General features: G+C 35.5%; 1 protein-coding gene across 8 annotated transcripts in view; it reads right to left on the reverse strand.

The window, feature by feature from the left end:
- Positions 1-22,778, reverse strand: part of GALNT13 (polypeptide N-acetylgalactosaminyltransferase 13) — a 952,843-nt gene that overhangs the window by 837,970 nt on the left and 92,095 nt on the right. For 7 of the 8 annotated variants that reach the window (XM_055572535.1, XM_055572540.1, XM_055572531.1 and 4 more), the window contains exon 2: positions 3,095-3,158. The exons of the other annotated variant lie outside the window; for it this stretch is intronic. The gene's annotated coding sequence lies outside the window, so the exon portion shown is untranslated. The remainder of the gene's footprint in view (positions 1-3,094; positions 3,159-22,778) is intronic. 8 annotated transcript variants of the gene reach the window in all.

Consider the following 22,778-nt stretch of genomic DNA (forward strand, 5'->3'; position numbering starts at 1 on the left):
CCTTTACCATGGAAAGAGAATGCCATCTAGGATACTGGGGGAATGCCAGGTAAAGTATTGTCTATTCTGCCCTGAGCATTGAAGGATGTTTTCATTCAGTTACAATAGCCCTGTTTCAAGGGCCAAAAGTTACTACACATAATCAAGCACTATCCCTGGTTTCTTTCTTCCAATTTGTCCTTACATTAATTAAATCTTTATTCTTAAACTGGAAACAGACACTTTCCTATAAATTTGATTCTCCCCTCCGGTTCCTAGCAATTCTCCAGACTCTTCTTTTATACCCCAGCATTTCTTCTCTCTCTTTCTTTATTCGCATGAATACTTTGTTATCTCACTTAAGTCAGATTAATACTTTCACTCTGGATATTGGTCAAGCCAGTCTCAATAGTACAGATTTGACCATGGGAAATAATGCACACCACACCCAAGATTTAATCTTATAATACTTAAAACTGAGTGGGATAAGCACTTTGTTCAAAATAGTTTAAACATGGTTCCTCAGTTAAGAAAACTTGTGACCTTAATATTCATCCAGAGTTCTACCTTATCTCATTTTGTAGATTTTTTTCTTTTAGTTGCTGAACATTTTTCTTTATTATTAGAGTAAATAATACTTTCATTGGAAATACAAATACTTCCAAAATCTTTAGATTATAATCTTCTAGTGAATAATATTTTTCAGTGGCCACTAAAATTTTCTTAAAATGTGTATGATTTTAAGCTGTAAGAAAGTAGTCTATTTTTATTCAATCAATCAGCCAACAACTATTTGAAAGTTGACTGCATGCAGTGAGGGAGAGGAAGAACGAATATGGAATCGGGATTCCTAGGACAAATCTTATCTTCATTATAATATCTGAAACAGCCTCAATCTACTCTATATTTGCAATATTAACTACTAAATAGAAACAAGATAGTATTTTTCCTTCATACCTCACAAGGCAGGGGTCAAGTGAGAGCATGCCTATGTGAACCCACCTTGTGAAGTGTAAAGCACTGTCCACAAATTCAAGATTTTAGTAGCACATTGTGTGAAACACTAGATGGGTGTTCGTTGCCCAGATACTTAGTGCAACAACAGGTCTCCCTGCTGCTCTATAACCTTTTTTCACGACCTCATTTGTTGGGTGGGAAATGAAAAAGTGCACGGGAGAAAGAAATGTAAAATTAAGAGCCCATGAAAGTCTTGCTAAGGAACATTTGGAAATAAGTTTGCTATTGTGAGATAAGCTTTCCTCCCACCGCCTATTAAAATACATTTCCTTATCTATTGATAGTTGTCCCTGAAGTTTTCTGGAGGAACTTTTTTCAAATAAGCTTTCAGTAATACAAAACCCATAAATTTTGATGAATGAAAATAACTCTGTATGTACATATGATGATAGATTTAATGAGTCAATGAAAAGTAGTGTACTTGCATAATCTAAAATTTTTTCCTACCCAAAAGAGGCATAATATTCTGCTTTAAACCATTTTGTTTCAGAGTTTTGTCAGAACTGGAAGAAATTGCAGTGCTATTAAAGAAAAGGCTTTTTTAAAATCAGTGAAAAATATTAATATTATACTAGGGAAAAAACTTTCAACTATGCTCCAAAATATTATTCCTACAATACTATTTAGGCTATTAGAAAAGAAAGAAATTCTGTTTGGGAAAGGCTTATTACATTTAAAATATCATTAAATTTTAATGTGCAAAATTAAGTATATAACTCAAGCTTTGAGCAAAGCCACATCTAGCCTCTTGCTCAGCAGAGAGCATTATACCATGAAGCACAATTTTTCTTCATATTTTTATAGGATATAATCTGAAGTAACCTTGCCTCTAACTCTTTAGAGTTAATTTTTATGAATGTTTTTAATTAGGGAAAATGTTTCACAAGAGTAAGGATCTGGGCACTTACCACATGCAGATAGAGTTTTTTCTCTGACGTGAATTTTAAAAGAAGCACACTGACAAACACTTCACAATAGTGTTGAAATAGTAAAAATGGGAATGTGAGCACAGCAAAGGCACATATAGAATATCATGCCAACAGATTTTGCCCCATGGATACATTTGTACATGAAGCAAAGTGGACAGAAAGAGTATTAAAAGCCCAGGAAGTGAATCTTCATAGTGACAGATTGGTGCTATCATTGGCTGAATGTAGAATTTTCATACACTTTGCCTGATCTTGAAAATATAGTTAAATACAATATTGGAATCTAACGTCAGAAAACTCTACAGGACCAGAAAGACTGAAAATACAATCAGCAAGTCAAGTGGTAGACTCAGGTTTGCCAAGATTGGAAGAAGGGAAGTCAGATAGTTTTACACCTCACTTCTAGAGTGGAAAGTGAAAGTGAAACTCAGTCATCTCTGACTCTGCAACCCCATGAACTATACAGTCCATGGATTCTCTAGGCCAGAATCCTGGAGTGGGTAGCCTTTCCGTTCTCCAGGGGATCTTCCCAACCCAGGGATCAAACCCATGTCTCCACACTGCAGGCAAATTCTTTACCAACTGAGCTATTAAGGAAGCCCTGGACTAATAGACTCGTATATAATGGCCCTGGAGCCTAGGTAACAGTCATAGAGAGGGTTAAGAGAGGCAGATGGACACCAAAATTCTGGAAATCCTACTAGTACAGCTCACATTTCCAGTTTTCTCTCCACTTACCTCAGTCTGAGAGATAACTGAACTGGTCTTAAAATTAACCAGGCTTTAAGCTTCAGAGAAGAGGAAAAGATTTTAATAAAATCAAATTAAACAGTGAAAGGGCCAAAAAAAAAAAAAAATGTGTTCTCATTGTTCAGGAGGGAAAAGTTAAAGAACCATTATTTAGAATATGTTTATTTCCTGTATTTTGCATATATTAGATAGGATGCTCTCTGCTTTAACGTAGTATTTGTATTAATTATGTAGGAAAAATGAAATATACCTTATATATATTTTTTTATATTCAGTAGCTTACTGAAGTTTTTCATTGGTTTTAATAATTTTTTGTTGCTACCTTAGCTTTCTAGTTAAACAATCACATAATCTACAAATACTGAGTGTCTCTCCCTCATTTCCAACGCTCATAGTTTTCATTTCTTTTAAGGACTTACCTTACTAAGATCTCCTCCAAAACAGTGAGCAGAAATGTTGACAATAGACGTTTCTGCCTTCTTCCTGATATTGAAGAGAACAATACAGAAAACTATTAAGAATAATTGTTCTAGGTTTTTGTTAGATATTTTGATGAAGTTTAAAACTATTTTCTTCTACTGTCAATTAGCCAAAATATTTTATAGTGGGTGACCACTGAATTTTATCAAACTTTTTTTGCATTTACTGCGATGACATGCTAATACAATAAATTCAGTGTAATATCAAACTACCATTTCAGTGTTAGGATAAACCAAAATTGATTCTGATGTATTTATCTTTTGAAATACCCTAGACACAGTTTGCTAATATTTCTAAGTGTTTTAATTCTATTTCTGAGTGAAATTAGACTAAAATTTCCATCCTCTTTTATTTTTCTAGCCATTATTAGGGAATGTTAATATCTTAGAGTAATTTCAAGAACTTTACTCTTCTATAATGTAGAAATTTTGTATAAGATCAGAGTTACTTGTTCTTTGAAAATTTGATAGAATATGGGTCTGGTAGTTTCTTTGGGCTAAGATTTTAAATGCAAATTCATTTTATTTAATTTTTATAAAATTATATACACATTCTTTTTCACCAAGAGTCACTCCTGCTAAATTATAGCTTTAAAGAATGTTTCCAGTTATTCTGTTTTAGTATCATTGATATATAGCTAAAAGCAGAGACATTACTTTGCCAACAAAGGTTCATTTAGTCAAGGCTATGGTTTTTCCTGTGGTCATGTATGGATGTGAGAGTTCGACTGTGAAGAAGGCTGAGCGCCGAAGAATTGATGCTTTTGAACTGTGGTGTTGGAGAAGACTCTTGAGAGTCTCTTGGACTGCAAGGAGATCCAACCAGTCCATTCTGAAGGAGATCAGCCCTGGGATTTCCTTGGAAGGAATGATGCTAAAGCTGAAACTCCAGTACTTTGGCCACCTCATGTGAAGAGTTGACTCATTGGAAAAGACTCTGATGCTGGGAGGGATTGGGGGCAGGAGGAGAAGGGGACGACAGAGGATGAGATGGCTGGATGGCATCACTGACTTGATGGACATGAGTCTCAATGAACTCTGGGAGTTGGTGATGGACAGGGAGGCCTGGCGTGCTGCGATTCATGGGGTCACAAAGAGTCGGACACAACTGAGCGACTGATCTAATCTGATTGACTCTTTAATTGCTGATATATTTATAGATATGGTCCCTTTAAAAATCATAATGAATTTTTTATTTATGCTTCTTCCATCTTTTCCAAATCAATCCTACTTGAGTTTTGTCTATTGTACCAGTCTTTACAGAGATTTTTTTTTTTTTTGTAGATCTACTTGATTTTTTCTTTATTTTCTATTTTACTATTTCTGCTGTTAAATTTTACATATCTTTACTTCTAATTTCTTTGGGCTTATGTCACTACATTTTTCTATCTTCATTTTAATTTTAGGACTGCTTTACTCTGCAAGTTACAATGGGCAGTATTTAAATTACTAGTAAATTCTAATACTTTAAAAAATTTATATTACATTTCTTGGTCTATTATTTAGATGTGTTTCTTAACAAATATATATGGTTTTATATATGTTTTATCTAGTTCTAATACAAATGCTTTTGATTGGAGAACAGGTGTGATTATATCTATATTTGAATTTTGTTGAAAATCTCTTTATTACCTACTTTATGAGAAACTTTTGTAAAGGCTTCAGTTATATAATAAAATCATATATGTTTTAATTTTAGCTTTAAGGCAAAATTGTTACTATGTTACTCAATAATTATTGAATGCTTGTTATTTCAATAATTGACAGAAAGTTGGGGAAATCTCTTCCTATATGGTATTTTTGTGTTTTCTTCACTGTAGTCTTATGAAGTTCTGCTGTATATGCTTTTGAAGATACACTATTTGGTACATACAATTTCAGAATTGCTGTATCTTTCTAGAGAATTAAAAACTTTCATCATTTTGTAGTGAATTGAGTTTTGTTTTATAGGAATGACTTTGTCAGCATTTAATCTGATTAAAACCGGCACTTGCTATTTGGATAGTATTTTCCTGCAGTATCTATTTTCACTCTTTTATTTAAATGTTTCCACATTCTTGTATAGTCAATGTCTCTTATAAACAACATATAGAATTAGAGTAAAATGAGTTTTATCACAATTAACATGTGGTCATGCTCAGTCTTGCCTGACTTTTTGCAACCCCCTGGACTCCAGGTTCCTCTGTCCATGGGATTTCCCAGGCAAATTACAGAGAAGGTTGCCATTTCTTTCTCCAAGGGATCTTCCTGACACAGGGATCAAAACTGTGTCTCCTGTGGCTCCTATACTGCAGGCAAATTCTTTACTTACTGAGCCATCAGGGAATATACACATAAAAACACAAAATAAGGCTACCTCAATTTAATAAGAATAAACTTGAAAAACATTAAAGATTTATTAAAAATTATTAAAAGCCCAGGAATTAGTCAGCTAGAATAGCTAAGACATTTTGAGAAAATAATAATAATTGAGGGTTTGAAAACACAGACTTTAAAGTGTAGTATGAAGACAAAATAATTTAAATACCTTAATACTCCCACCAGAATAAACAACCTAGCCAATTTAAGAAAACAAAAACTCTATCCCAAAACCCGTAAATATCTATATGATTGAAGAAAATATTAGTTCTCCAGAAATGTTATTAAGTAGAATAACTGTGATATAAATTTTATATAAAGAATAATATAAATGATAGCTGGAATGTATAACAGGAATAACTGTTTAATGAATTAAAAAGAAATATACAACTTTATTTGTACTTTTTCTCAGTCTATATTCCCAAATAGATTTTAGATTTGTGAAGAGTATCTAAGTAACCATTAAGAAAATGATGTAACTAGAAGATGACATGTATAAAAAGGAAACTGTAAAAATTATCAGAGTTGCTCTGAGAGCTATTGTTTTCAGTTACTTAGTGTGTCCAACTCTTTGTGACCCCAAGGGCTGCAGCACACCAGGTTTCCCTGTCCTTCACCATCTCTCTCAGAGCTAAACCCATAAGCGTAATCTTTTAACATACAATAGCCCCTATCACAAGTACATACAGAGCAAGTATTGACATTACATTCAACTAAAAAAAATTGTAACTCTTCTTTCCTATTTGGGGCAATTACAAATAGGGTGGAGAGAATGAGTGAGAATTAGGAAGAGATGAAATAGACAAAGTTATCAGGATAGTGATATTTTTTAATAGATCATAAAAATATCAATAATGATCCATGGAAAGTTGTATGCTCTTTTATTTTCTGTGTGTCAGTTTGGATAAATTTGAATAAATTTTATTCATTTAACAAATATCTATAAGGAACTTTCCAGTTGTGAGACACTATCAGACACAAGATATGGTATAAATAAGAGTTTCAGCTCTTATGACATTTATATTAGGGTAGACCCTTACTTTTCCAAACTGTACAATAACTCAGAGCATTAAGATTTAAAGTAGATAATATTTGAAGTGCTTACTAAGTTTGTAAGGAATGATTACTCAAATACAAGGTTAGATACAAGAAAAGATTATTTGAGAGAGAATATCTGAAGCACTGCCATCTCACACACTTCACTTTTCTTCTTGTACTAGATATACACAAAGGTATACAATTCAGACTACACCAAAGAGAGTTCCTACAATCTTTTGTCTCCTGTCATGACAAGAAAGAGCTGGAAAGAAATAATGCTATTTTGTTCTCTCTACATATTGTAATCTTTCAAGATTAATATGAACACTGCCACTTCTTTTTTCCTTAAATATTTATTTATTTGGCTGTGCAGGTCTTAGTTGTGGCATGTGGGATCTAACCCTGATCAGGGATTGAACCGGGACCCCTGCATTGGGAACTTGGAGTCTTAGCCACTGGACCACCAGGGAAGTCCAGAAAGTTCTTAAGCCAACATCATTCTCCACAATTTGGCAATAAATGTCTTCCATTGAAGCAAAGACCATCTTGCATCTGACAACTTCTCATATTCCCACAATACCTTTAATTAATGTCTTCTCATTGAATTATACTGAATTTTTATATCCCCAAATAGTCAATATATATATTAGCTCAGTTGAATAACTTCTTCTTCTTCTTTTTTTTTTAGTTGAATAATTTCTAAAGAACACTTTCTCAAAATCAGGGTGGAGCACTAATCTTTCTTGGCTATTTCCCATACCACCTTTTATCCCTGCCTGTACTTTAGAGTGGTCCATGAGCTAAAGATATAGTAACCCTACTGTGGCCACCTGGTCTCCATTGGAAGGAGCCAAGAAGGAATATTGGTGCCCTTTGAGCTTTGCTACAGACTGCCTTTCTCCAGCTTCCTCATCTTCCAGAGCTAGAGACAAGAGGGAGCCACAGAGCTTTTGATGCACCTTTAAGATCAATTCTCTCAATCTCCATGTCACCATTACTAGATGAAGTCAGGCCCCTGGAACACAGTATAATTTGAAACTGCCTCAGCTGCCCTCCTATCAGCTCTCAAGCCTCTCCATCAGTGCCTGCCTTGAGATCATGAGGACAATCCCATTTTGCCCCTTATCCCTGAATGTATCCTCATCACCAGAAGCTAAGAATTCCCAGGTCATCCCTCATCCTCAAAACTAATCCTCAGATTGCCTTGTATTGCCATCAACTCTTCTGCCTCCATCCTCTAAACCCATCCACCTCCTGAAACACTTTCACAACTGGATCCTCTTAACTGGTGGGCAGTCATCAGCAGAATCTCCCACATCCTCCAACCCTTCTGAAGGTTTCCTTCCATTTCTTATTTAACCAAAATCAGTTTAAGAAGGGAAAATATACCCTCACCTTTCCTGTCTCCAGTGTTGCAGGTGGAATGGATTCTTCCTCATTGCCACTTCCAGAGCATTCTTCTCCAACTCTATACCATCTTAGCTTTGAATGTCCTGGCAGAGCTGTCAGGGTCACTTCCTCTCACTTCTTGATAATTTAAGTCCCTTGTATATTGCTGTCACTCTTTCCAACAACACCCCTGTTTTATTCTTGGTGATTTCAATGTTCATGCATGCGGTCATTTAAATTCTTGGCCATCCAGGTCCCTGACTTTTTCTCTTCCAAAAATTTAGTTGTTCACCCTGGATCAGACATTCACAATCCTATTCTTACAAATCTTGGCGTTTATCTATATTACTATATTCCCTCCAAAATGATAATTTATTGCATTTTGATTCATCTACCTGTCACTTCATTGCCTTCAAGCTAACTCAGTTTTGTTGTTCAATTCCAGTAAGTGTTTAATTAGACCCAGATACAGACCTATTGATCCTAAGCTCCTTTTCATTGGCCCTAGTCACCCTCATGTCCTTCCTTTTCACTCATTAAAAACCATGTACCATAATTACAATCACCCACTTTTATTTATTGCTGCCTTCAGCATTCCTCTCTTTACAATAGTCCCTGACATAAATACAATTCTGATTAAATCTAATTCTCTAAGCACTCTTTATCTGCTGCTGCTGCTGCTAAGTCACTTCAGTCGTGTCTGACTCTGTGCGACCTCATAGACGGCAGCCCACCAGGCTCCACCGTCCCTGGGATTCTCCAGGCAAGAACACTGGAGTGGGTTGCCATTTCCTTCTCCAATGCATGAAAGTGAAAAGTGAAAGTGAAGTCGCTCAGTCCTGTCTGACTCTTAGCGACCCCATGGACTGCAGCCCACCAGGCTTCTCCATCCATGGGATTTTCCAGGCAAGAGTACCAGAGTGGGGTGCCCTCGCCTTCTCTGACTCTTTATCTAGACATATGCAATTAAATATGACTGGAGAAAAGCAGATAAATGTATTCTCTAGTTTACATTCATTTCATGACCAAAATTTCAAGTTACTCTTAATGTTGCTCAACAATCCTGCCTCACTATAGTAGTACATTTACTCTCTCATTCTCTTTAAGGAAAAATGCACATTTTGCATTTTCTTCAAATCACTAGGATCTTTAGCCAAACTTTACCTTAGGGAATTACATTTATTCCTACTCCACTGAGAAGGCAGAGACAATAGAAAAGAAAATCTACAGGTCCCATCAGTATACCTAACCACCTCTCAATCATTGTAGTCACATAAATGAGGTTTAAGGTTAAAATTATGGTTACAAACTGTACTCTTACCTTTGTTCTTAGTATGGAGGAACTGCTCATTTCCCTACTCATAACCAACCCCCACCTTGTGACTAGATTTCATCTTCTCTCACCTATGCAAAGATCTACTCTTTCAGAAATTCTTTCTGGTCCTTATTTCATTTGTTGTTCATTCTTTAGTGATTATTCCCATTGACCAAAAATATAATTTAAGCTCTTCTCTGGGTACCACTTCATTTCTCTGTTCCCCCTTTCATCAAACTTTCTCAAGCATTTATATTGGGTTGGTCAAAAATGTTTGTTTGGGTTTTAATGTTTCAAATTCCTCTATCCTTATTCTCTTTCAAACCTCAAAATGTATGCTTTACTGATTCACAAAAAATATATATACATATTTTCAAGGTAAACAATGAACTTAATAGTGTTAAATTCAATGATCAGTCTTCATCCTATATACTTAACAGCAACATTGGACTTAATAAATTATCTTCACCAAAATATTTTCTCCCCTTCTGTGCCACACGCTTGGTTTTCATCCTACCTCAGTGGGGTCTTTTCTGTCCACACTTATCAGTCTATATACCTCTTCTCTTATATTAATAAAATCGTGTAGTTTTATTTTTTAGTTTTATGTTTGACAAGCTATTTTTAAGCTGATGGCTTTCAAAGTTATATTTCCAGCCTATATCTCCCTCTTCACTCAAAACTTGTATGTACAAATATTTTTTCAATATCCTTCCTTGGATGGCTAGTAGGTATCATAATCTAAACATTTCAAAAAATCAAATTTCTGATTTTCCACCAGCCACAATCTGATCCTCATACCACTATCCCAAACACAAAAAATTGAAATGTCATATTTTTATTTAACTACATGAAAAATTTTGAGGTTTATTTTTTATTTCATTGTTTTTCTCCTACTTCACAACCTATATCAAACCCACATCTCCCATATTGCAGTCAGACTCTTTACCATCTAGAGCCACCAGGGAAGGCCTAACTTTAAAATAAAGCAATAATGTAACCATTTTTAACCATTGCCAATGCTACTGTTAATGTCCAGGTAATCAGTTTGTTCAGCCTGGTTATTGCAGTAAACTCATGTGTCTCCTTGCTTCCTTTCCCCACTCACGTTCCCAATGCCCATTCTCAATAGAACACGCAGAATTACTGTATTACAAATAAGTCAGATGATCTTACTTATCTACTTAAATTCCTCCAATGATTTCCCAACACAGAAATCAAGCCATGTCTTTACAGTGATCTACAAGGACTCAGATGAGCTGCCCATCAGTAATCCTCACATCTCCTCTTCTACTCTGATCCAAATTCACTCTATTCTAATCACCTCCAATGTCTCTAAGCCTTTAACTTCCTTCTTTCTGGAATGACCCTGTCAACCTATCTAAAAGACTTGTTCCTTTAGCTTCTACATAAAATGGTGACCTTCTTTCATATCCCATAATACTCCCCAGTTTTCTTAATTTACTTTAGTTTCCTTTATAACACTCACCAATATCTGATTATTTATTTGCATGTTTATTATATATTTTATCACTTCAGTTTTTATTAAAACTATAGCTTCCTGATAAGAAGTCCATGGATTTCTCCAGGCCAGAATACTGGAATGGGTAGCCTTTCCCTTCTCCAGGGGGTCTTCCCAACCCAGGGATCAAACCCAGGTCTCCCACATTGCAGATAGATTCTTTACCAGCTGAGCTACCAGGGAAGCCCAAATACTGGAATGGGTAAGCCTATCCCTTCTCCAGCAGATCTTCCCGACCCAGGAATCAAACCGGGGTCTCCTGCATTGCAGGAGGATTCTTTACTAATAGCTCTGAGGGAAGCCCTTATTATATGTTTTATCACTTAAACTTTTTTTGTTTGTTTGTTTTTGTTTTTGTTTTTAAATTTTATTTTATTTTTAAACTTTACATAACTGTATTAGTTTTGCCAAATATCAAAATGAATCCGCCACAGGTAATAAAAGTTTAAGTGATACAGGATGGGGAACACATGTATCACTTAAACTTTTATTAAAATTATAGCTTCCTGATAAGAAGTCATAGCTCTGTCCTTTATACATGACACTTAGTAGGCACTCTATAAAAGTTTATTGAATGTGTGAATGAATAGGTACAGTGTGTGCTCAAATGTTATTGCATGATGCAATCAATCCTGTTCTCTTACAAGCATCTATAACAAAGTCTGTATCATGTATGTATCATGTCAGCATTTAATTATAAGGTTATTTTTTTATCAATAGTTACTACTAAGAACTTCTCATGCATGGAGACCATATTTTAGATTTATATTTGCCACAGTACTTTAATTACTGCTCAATTACTGATAGAAGCTCATAAAATCTTGTATAGGGGTTAAAATACTCATTGATGGCATGGATCTAAAAGCACCAAGAAAATGCTACAAATTGTCTGTGATATTTGTTTCCCTCTCTTCTTCCTGCAATTTTTTAAAGCAAAGGCAATTAAGAAGTAATCTCATTAAGAAATCCTGAATTCTCAGTTCTACTGTGTTCTATCCTATCATCCAGAGAGGAGCTTATCAGTGATGAAATGTGGAAGAAGAACAACTGAAGCAACAAGAGAAAACAGGCAGAAGAAGGGAAATCAGAATTGGAATTCCTACTGCATGTGCAGATCTTTTGGACTTACTCTGAGGTACTGCTGGTTAACTAAACACCATGCAATAGATTGCAGTATCTTGAGCTTCCTTCTAGTTGGAATATTCATTCAACTGGGATGAGGCCATGTGGACTTCAAAATGAATTAACACACCATATAGATATCTGTATACATAAGATTTAAGCATTTTAGAAATTCAGTAATTTGGCATATGCCCACAGAAATAATATGGCAAGCTTGAAGAACCACAGTGTTGTAATATAGTCAGGTAAAAAGGATTCTAAGAGTATATTTTCTTTACCTCAATATAAAAGGAAGTGTCACTCTTTTTCTTGCCTATTCTTGAATTTAATTCACCCCTTGTCCATAGATGTTATCTTACATGTGACCCAGTAGTTCATCACTGTAATTTATACCATCTCCTTGACAGAGATATAAACCACCTCTCCACAGGAGCATTTTACTTAAAGACACATACATATCAAGTCATCTTTCAACTTTCTCTTCTCCAGGCTAAATGATCTCAACTGCTCCATCTTTCCTTCACAAATTTTACTTTCTTTCATAATAATTTCCTTAAATTCTGTTTTTTCTTTCTTAAATTTCTAGATAGTTAGGAACACATAACTGGACACATCATTTCAGAGGGTCTAAATCATGCACAATGAGAAGTAGTAAGAGCCCTGACCTAAGGGATGAAAGGCCTGGATTGTAGTACAATTTCAATTATTCATTAGAGTTGCCTTGGGCAAAGCACTTACCTCCCTGAGTCTTAACTTTTACAAGTTTTAAAAACCAGAGAAACATCCCATTTTATCTAATGGAGACTTTGGAGTAGGAAAATGCTTCTTGAAATATAAAGCATTTTGTAACTATATATTGTTGTATTTCCTGCTAAACATAGACTAAAGGGAAATTGTGCCAATTAAATAAAAGCCACAGGAGGATTTTTTACACACTAATATCTGAATACTAATTTTCTGTTTTGGGGAGAGTTGCAAATTATCATATAAAATGTGAGTCTTTGAACTTATTTACTAAGACATATTTAATTTTTTTAAATGTGTATTATGCTCTTCACTTCTTCATTAAAGACAGTAATAGGGAGGAGAGAACAAAATAAAAAGATAACTAGTTAACTGCTTGTCTTTGTTTAAACTGTTTTCCCAACAAGATGTGACTACATTTCAATTGTGTGGAATTAAACATAAATGGGTATGTATTCAGCAGGGTGCAGGGGAATTAGAAAGAAAAAAAATCTCCTTATGTAATGGGTATTTTGTGGATGATTTTCTTCCCAGCATGCTAAAAATGTAATCACCAAATGTGATATAGAAATGCACAGAGTCTGGAGTTTCCTCTTTACAATCCTCTCATCACACACACACCCCTCTCGTGTTTACACACTTAGTTTCTGTTTAATATGTTATTCAAATGAAGTATTCCTCTTGTTTCTTTTTCTCCCTGTCTCAAGGCATTTGATATTTAAAAAACTCATTTTCTAAAACACGCACGATATAAATACTAGAAACAAATTAGACACCCCCGTCCCCCCACCCACCCCCGCAAATAATCTGAGTCCTTTGAGTCCACTGAAGTTCATTGACCTACACGATATGGAAACTGTAAAAGCACATAATTCACAGATCTCTAGTCAGTAGCATAAAATTAGTAGAGCCTTGGGCAGAGCAGGCAATGAACAGAACTGTTAGGGGAAGCACACTGACTGAAACCGCACCCTGGCCAGGCACCATAGTAACCATTTGCATGAGTTGTTTTACAGCAAGAGGTCCTGGTAAGGAACAGGGAACTAATAAGCCACCACCAACTGGAAGAGTTCAGGAAAGGTCAAAAGGAGACACCACATGTCTGCCTACCTCCCAGAATCTTTCTCTCTGGCATCCATCTTGGCTGAACAAGGCATACACCACCAGGAAAGACTCTGAGTCAGAATGATTGGCTAAAGACAACCCAGAAACTAATCCCATCACCATAAAACCCAAGACTGTGGCAGAGCTGTTCTCCTGGGTTCCCTTACCCTACTGCTCTTCACCCAGGTGCCCTTTCCCAATAAAATCTCTTGCTTTGTCAGCACATATGTCTCCTTGGACAAGTCACTTCTGAGTGTTAGACAACAGCCCAGTTTCAGGCCCTGGAAGGGGTCCCCCTTCCTGCAACAGAACCACCAGACCTTTCCATGGCAAAGATTATGAATGACTCCTAAGAGAGTGAGAGGTACATCTTTATCTCTTCAAACTTCATCCTTAGCCTAAATATCTTGGAATAAATTTTTAAACATCTCCATTTCCAACTTCTTGCCCTAGCTTAGTCATCCAAAATAATAGTTTTGTTGGCTTTTGAAGGCTGAAAAAGTAAAATGAAAATAAAAATTTTTTTGCAATGCTATGGGTAGAAGGTTATAGGAAAAAAAAAATCTGTATAAAGTTCTTTGGTTAAAATACCAGGAACTCACTTCAAGCTACTCAAAGCAAAAGAAAAATATTGTTATTTTTCTGTTTGTGCTCAATGACCACCACTTGAGGAGTGTTGAAAGTTCTCATAAAAAATGATTTTCAGCTGGGTAGACACCCAGACCTGGGTGTCTCAAAGGACTAGACAAAGGAAAATAATAAAGCATATGTTTTGTTTCAAGAGTCTCACCTCCATTCCCTTTCTCAGAAATTATTTTTTCTTCTCTTTCAATATCCGCTCTCCTCCAAAGTAACTGTGAGTCTCATGCTTCCTAGAAAATCTGCTTTTCAAAAATCACTCTATTTTAGCACCTAATATCTCTCAGCTTCAATGTTCACACTTCCAAATGGGAGCTAAAGATGCCTGCCTCCCAGAGGTAAGATAACACCAAGACAAGACAATGTATGTGAGAAATTTATCACAGTGCTTAGTATATAATCTATGCTCAGTAAGGAACTTTATTTTTGCTTTCTAATCCTTAAATCATATTCACAAGTTAGTGACATAATGTAGGATTTTTCTCAAGGATATATGGATGAAGAAGAGAGTCTTACAGAGATTTTATGTATTTACCTCTTGGAGTGGGTACCATAAAGAACACTAATAAAAATGTGCCAACAGTATATTTATTATCAGAGAACAGTTAGAGTTGAATGGACAGCTGCAACGTTCTATTGCTTTGAACACTCATGCTACTTTCAACAAAAATGCCCTTCTGGATATATAATTGTAGGTAACATACAAGGTAAAAATTCTAGTGCGGTTAATTATTTATACTTAATTACTTAATTGTGCTCAACATGTGTTTCTCCTGGGGAAAATCATAAAAATTACAATTAAATATGACTTTTACTTAATTTCCCCAGTGGTTCTGGACTACTAAGCCCCTATATAACTTCTGTTTGTTTTTCTGACAATTTGTCAATATACCACACAAAGTTATAGAAATTATTCTACATTGCATGTGACATCTTTCAGTGAAACGATGGAAAATCATGATCTTTATGTCAACAGCACTCAAACGATAGCTAATTAGATTTTCAAATCTTTAGGCTCTATAGAATTTAAAAGTCAGACACTGGGAATTATTAAAAGAAAAGAGATTGACAGTTCTGTCTACAGACTTTATTGATTACAACAAGATATTTATAAGCCCACACAGTAGGGAAAAAAGTACTCTAAATATTTTGCTTTGGAGACTTCAGGGGCTTTTATATAGGATGCCAAGGAAATGTTAAAGCCTTTCATAAATCTCCAGTAACAGAATTCAAAAAATTGGTGTATTCTGCAAATAAGCAATGAGCACTATACTTACAAACAGATTACCCACTGGACCCATTACTTAATCACTCTTCAGAAACATGGTAAAGAGGACCAATTTCTTAAGAAACTGCAGTAGGTTACTCACCAAGTGATAAATGTCACTGGTAGCATTGAGGGTGGTGTGATATTGTAATAGGCAAACAAAAAGAAGACATTTTTTGGAAGCTATGGTTTTAGAGTGTCTAAAAATAAAAGAAAGTCCAAATATATTTCTAGTCTCTCTGTAATTGGAACAGTCTTAAAAACTTCAAGGGAAAAAGACTAATATTTACTCGTTTATTATCATCTGCGATGATGAAAGGAAATAAATTGAATGAGAAAAAAAAGACCACTTGGTGAGACAATGCCTTTTTTCCTCTAGCTTAAACACATTTATTTCTTCCAAAAATATTTTATGTTCTCAGCTGTGCAATTTACAAATATGAATTGAACTGTACACAATTTCAACCTTGTGGGGGATGACAAAGCTTATATTTCCTATTTTATATATGTTGGAAATTAAAACTATACTTAGCAATTTCCTTGAATTTCAGTTACATGGCTTGATGAGAAGCAAAAGGCATGACCACTCTTTCAAATCAACACAGCTATTTTGTACCCTGCTGATTTTCTTACAATTCTAGAATAGACAGAAAGGGAGAGTGTTATTAATAATAGAATCAAAAACCTCATAAGAAGTTTCATTAAGCAAGAAACTATCACCCGGGAAGAACTCAAGCAGATCTCCATTAGAAATATAGGAATAATGAAGAGAGATATTTTTAGATTTGTTTCTGTGATGATATAATGTTTGAAAACATCCTTTGTTCTTCACCTCCAATTCTAGTCCTTTTTAAACAATTTCTCCATTTTGGCTGCATCTGCTTGTTCAGAAAGTAAGTCTCTCTGCTGTTAAAAGCCCAACTCAAAAAGACCACCAAGTGCAAAGCACATATTTGATAAAGGACTTGCATCCAAAATATAAAAAGAACTTTAAAAACTCAACAGTAAGAAAACTAGGATCCGCCTGCAATCCAAGAGACCCTGGTTTGATTCCTGGGTTGGGAAGATCCAATGGAGAAGGGATAGACTACCCTCTCCAGTATTCTTGGGCTTCCCTGTTGGCTCAGCTGGTAAAGAATCTGCCTGGAATGCGGAAGACCTGGTTTTAATCCCTGGGTTGGGAAGATTCCTCTGGAGAAGGGAAAGGCTACACATTCCAGTATTCTGGGCTAGAGAATTCCATGGACTATATAGTCCCATGGGGTCTCAAAGAGTCAGACATGACTGAGCAACTTTCACTTTTCAAGAAAACAAACAACCCAATTAAAAAGTGAACAAAATTTCTAAACAGATAACCTCACCAAAATAATGTACTGAGGGCAAATAAGCATATGAAAAGATATTTAGTATCCTATGGTATTAGGGAATTGTGAATTAAAACAATAATAAACTACTTCATATTTTCTGGAATGACTAAATTCCAGCAAACACAACACCAAATGTTGGTGAGGGTATGGAACAACAAAATTTCTTACTCATTGCTACAGGGACCGCAAAACAGAATGCAAAATACTACAGCCACCTTGGAAAACATTTTGACAGGTTTCACAAAGCTAAACACAGTCTTACCATATGATTCAGCAATCATATATCTTGGTGTATATCCAACTAGTTTGAAAACTTATATTCACACAAAAATCTACATGAGAATATTTACAACAGTCACTTTATTCATGATTGCCAAAACATGAATCAACCAGGATGTCTTTTGGTAGATAAATGGATAAAAGAGGGTACATTCAGAAAATTGAATGCTATTCAGTGATAAAAAGAAATGAGTTACCAAGTCATGAGAAGGCGGATGAACCCTACTTGCATATTGCTAAGTGAAACAAGCCATTCTGAAAAGGCTACATGCCATATAATTCCAATTGTGTGAACTTTTGAAAAGGCAAAACTGCAGAAACTAAAAAATATCAGTGGTTTCCAGGGTATGTGGTAGTGGTGGGGGATGAATAGGTAGAACACAGGGACTTTTAGGGCAGTGAACCTATTCTGTAGGATAATGTAATTGTGACCACATGACCTTATGAATTTGGCAAAATCTATCAAATCGTGCAACAAAAGTTAACCCTCATGTAACTATGGACTTTAGTTAACAATGTCAATATTGGTTCATTATTTGTAGCACACATATCACACCAACACAAGATGCTAGCAATGGAGGGAACCTAAGACAGGTGAGGAAGAGTATATAGAAATTCTTTGTATTTTCTGCTTTATTTTCCTGTAAACCTAAAAATACTCTAAAAATAGAGTCTATTAATTAAAAAATAAAGAAAAGGCCACCAGGAAAAGATTTGTAGTAAAAAAAATAAAGGAAAAAAAAACTTTAGAATTCACTTTTTATAGCAAGAAAACATAAACCAGAGAAACTTTAGGGTCTTGGGAATAGCTTGTTATAAAACTGAGCTTGTTAATTTTAAAGAGGAACAAGGGAAGCCATGGTCAGTTTGGGCTTGAATGCTGTCAGAGGTAGGAACAACAAGCATATGAATAATTTTTACTCCAAAAGCTGAAACATTAAAGCTAGTCTATAGATATCACTGGCAAAGAAGCAGTAGTCACTTATGTTAGTCAAAAGAGGGGATGTTCAAGTCATTTTTGTGGTCATGGAAAAGTTTTGTCTCTGTCTTCCAAAACGGCTATAGAGTGGACTTGCCAAGAATGGTCTATATTTTCTGATCATTCATTTTAATTTGGATAATCATGGCTTAGATATTATTAAGCCTGTTTTTCACTTACTCATTATAAGAACATGACAACAATTAAATAAATCACACCACGTCTTCCTTGATAAGCTAAAATACCTGAGGTGCTTTCCTGAGGAGCCATCCGATATTATCTAAGTAGCTTACAAACCTCAAATGGCTATTTCAAAGAATGTCTGACTTCTACTTTACAACCAGATTTTAATCAGAGTTATTATTCAGAATACTTTGAGATGCAAGGAACACAAAATATGAATGGACTAACAAACAATAGGGAGAAATTACTAGTCATAGCAAGATATATACTTATGATTCTTCTAGGTTTGGTGAATTCTGAGGTTTAATGACACTATTAAGGACCCAGGTTTTCTTCATTTTCTCCATTCTACAATCCTCAATGTGTTGGCTTTTATCAATAGGCTTGTCTTCTCATGGTCTCAAGATGGTTACAAGTACCCTCAAGCATTATATCCCCACACAATAATAAAAGAGAAAGACTGCACTTTGTCCCATCTTAAGCCTGAGAGTAACTTTTCAGCATTTTCCTCTTTATGCATCTTCTTGTATTTGCAACATTGTCTCATCATCTGAAATAAAACATATATGTCATTGCATAGGTTCCCTATGTCTGGGACTAAGTCCAGCAAATATTCTTTGAATTTAGACCAAAAGTCAGCAAACATTTTCTGTAGAGGGGAGGACAGCAATCATATTAGGTTCTGCAGGTCATATACAGTCTCTATTGCATATTCTTGTGTTTTATTTTTCTTTACAACTCCTTAAAAATGTAAAAAAGACTCATAGGTTTAAGGCTGAGCAAAAACTGGCTTTCAAAAATAATGATGATAAACTATACTATGTTTTATGTTTTTATCATGAACATAATTCAGTTCAACAAATAATCATTGAGCATTTTCTATGTGCCAGGCATGGAGACTGCAATTATGCATAAGAGAGCCAGGTTCTTATTCTGACAAGAAGTACTGCACTGAGAAAGTAATTATATAATTACAGGAAATCACTGAGTACAGTGAATCTTTAGATTTCAGAGCTTCCTTATAAAAGAGAAGTAGCACCCAGAAATCTTGTTTTAAAGCTCATATTCAGAAGAATGTTCCTTATTTAGCTCTGCATAGCATGCATTCCTTGATTATCTTCATGTCCAAGGCTGTGTGAATAATTGAGTGAGCAGATGATGAAATACTGACATCAACATCCTTGAACATATCCAAGTGGGCAGTGTTTGGCTGCTGCTTCTGTTTGAAATGATGCTGTGTTTTGGTTGTGGCCCAAAGCTTTGAAGTGCTACTTGGCATCTCCTTTCTTCCATGAAGCTCTTAACCATTCAGACATGACGGAGTTGGTCAAATACTACTTAGGTTGAGTCCTGCTTGCCTCTCCTCAGTCATCTTTGTATGAATCCAATGGTTGGTTTTTGTTTATTTTTTTAAACGGTTTTTAGCTGATGTTCATGAAGAGCAGTGAGTACCTAGAACTATGCCAATAAAGAAAGGAAATCCTATCTAAGAAGGTGCATTTCTGTACCAGACCTGTGTCATAACCATCCTTTGGGCCCTCTGCTGGAAAAGTAGAATCAAGTCTCAAATAATGCCTTTTTAATTATATCCTCTAGTATTATAGATGTAGGACAGTACTGTATCATGCCTCTGTGAATGTAAAATATCTTGTACCTGCTTTATGATATGTAGTAGTGACCGTGCTTTATCAGATCTGTTTTTAATGACGTTATTCTAGAATGTTTTCTTTCCAGATGACGATTGAGAAACGTAATTTAAAAAAAAAAAAATGGTGCCAGGTACCACAACAGTAACAGAACTTTGCTGTTTTCTGAGGTTTTGTTTTTTTTACTTTTTTTTTTTTTAATGGAGTGTGCTGGATGTCTCTATAATTTTGTTCAGATGACTGCAGAACTTGGAAAAGCTGTTGCTGCTATTGATGCATAACATACTGCTATTGGTCTTTTTATATAAATAAATAAATCTATATATATATACATATATATATATAATTTGAATTTTTGGAAACTTTAGCTGTGCTGTCAACTTTGGAAAAAGTATCCCAGTTGTACCGTATTGGGTTGGCATTGTTCAGAAATTAACAGCCATATTGGTCTAGAAACGTTAAACATAATTTTTTCCATTTGTACAGGGGTAACACACTGTATTAAATATGTAAGGTCTTATCTACATGGGTTTGATTACAGAAACTAATAAAGTATTCTCTAAATAAAAAAAAAAAATTATGTGTTTCTATGATGATAACACTTTTTCTTTCTGTTGGGTTCTTCTTTTGACTGTTCACCTTCAATGTGCTCCATGAGTAAGTTTATATTTCTTCTTTGAGCAAGTTGGGACAATCTTTGTATATGCATTCAGGAACCAATTCCTTATGTGGCATTATAGAGCTTGTGATCTTGGTGGAACAGTTAGGGTGGCATCTCTATGGTCCACATCTCTCATGAAGGAGCATATATCATACCCTTGAAAGATTGTAGTTTCACTGTAGAACAAGTTTCCAATTCACAAAGTTGAAAGAGTACATATATGTAAGTTAATTTATGAATAAAAGAGATCAATGAGTGAAATGGCTCAATCATGTCCGACTCTTAGTGACCCCATGGACTGTAGCCTACCATGCTCCTCCATTCATGGGATTTTCCAGACAAGAGTACTGCAGTGGGTTGCAATTTCCTTCTCCAGAGGATCTTCCCGACCCAGGGATCGAACCTTAGTCTCCTGCATTGCAGGCAGATGCTTTACCTTCTGAGCCACCAGGGAGGTCCAAAAGAGATGTGATGCCTTAATCAGTTTTGGACAAGAAGCAACCCCAGGATTTCAGGGGTGGTTTACATGATCATTTTTTCCACCTATGTGACATGTACACTGAAGGTAGACTATGCCTGTGTTGGGACTGATCAGCTATTCAACCATCATTTCATTCTGGAATACAGACTGAAGCAAAAGCCCTTATCTGGGACGTTTTGATTTTATGGTAGAGGACAAAAGAGAAGACCAAGCTGAATCGAGAAATCATATTTAGAGATTCTCCATTATGCTCTTTAGATGTGGCCAAGGATGATGATGATATAATAAAGATAAAAGTTGGAGGATCAAAGGTTTACTAATATCATGAACTGTCACAGGGTCTTTGTTCCAGGCTCTTTCTTTTCTTTTGACAATACAAGGTTTTCAAAAACAGGGTCTTTCTAAAAAAAAAAAAAAAAAAAAAAATCTATTTTATTACAGGCAGCTCCATAACCACTCCTCTACAATTTCTTTTCAACATAGTTCCTTCTCCTAACTTAATTTCCATACTTTGAGACTATCAGATTATGGTGGAATTATGTCCTTTTTAGCAGAGCAATTTTCAGAGTCCAACAGAAAGACCACCTTAATCTACTCAAAAATCTTAACATGGTGCATAACAAGGACATGATTGGTATTTAGACTGTAGTTCAAGAGATTTCCTAACTTTTATGTTTTACTGATGGGAATTGAAGAAACATTCCATTTTCCAATTCTGCAAGTTCCCGAAATGCTGGGATCTGTATCTCCTTTCATCCCTACCTTCAAACATCAGTTCTTTTCCAACCTCAGCTTTCTTGCAGTGCTTTCTCAAATGCACCTAATAACAACCAATTCATGCTAGTAATGTACTGTTTTGAAACCTTTTTCCCCAAAGCCACAGCCCTTTACTGTATATCAGCTGCCTTCCAAACAATCTCAAACAAAAATGTTACAAAACATTTTGGCACTGTATAACAATTTTCCAGTTTCCAATAATAGTTTCTCTTCCTCCAGCATCCAGAAAAAAAGCTTTATCACATACATTAGGCATTTTTGTTACAGCAGCCCACAAGGTTTAGCAGCTATTTTGCTCAACTGAACACTTCTGCTGCTGTAACAGATAACCCCCACAGCTCAATGGATTGCCTCAGAAGCATTTTGTTTTTCTCATGTTACATGCAGACTATGGTTGGGCTATGGCTGCTGTGTCAGTGTTTAACTCTGCTTGATTCTGCTGTGGGCCCTCTCATTTCTGGACTCACTGTGGAGATATCTTCCCTGCCTGGGACATGCTTTTATGGCAGCAGGCCAAAGCAAGAGGTTAAAATGAACCGTGAAAGCTTTTTCAAAACCTATGTCATAGTTGTTCATATCCATCACCGTAAAAGGACAGGGAAGTATGTCCCACCAGAGGGAGGCACCTGGTCACAGGGCAATAGGTGGTGGAGAGGTAAAGAGAGGGAGTGAATACACCTTTTTAAAAATTTTTTTGATATGGACTATATTGAATTTGTTACAATACTGCTTCTGTTTTATGTTTTGGTTTCT

The sequence above is a fragment of the Bubalus kerabau genome, chromosome 3 (assembly GCF_029407905.1).
Source record: "Bubalus kerabau isolate K-KA32 ecotype Philippines breed swamp buffalo chromosome 3, PCC_UOA_SB_1v2, whole genome shotgun sequence".
Taxonomy (NCBI): Eukaryota; Metazoa; Chordata; class Mammalia; order Artiodactyla; family Bovidae; genus Bubalus; species Bubalus kerabau.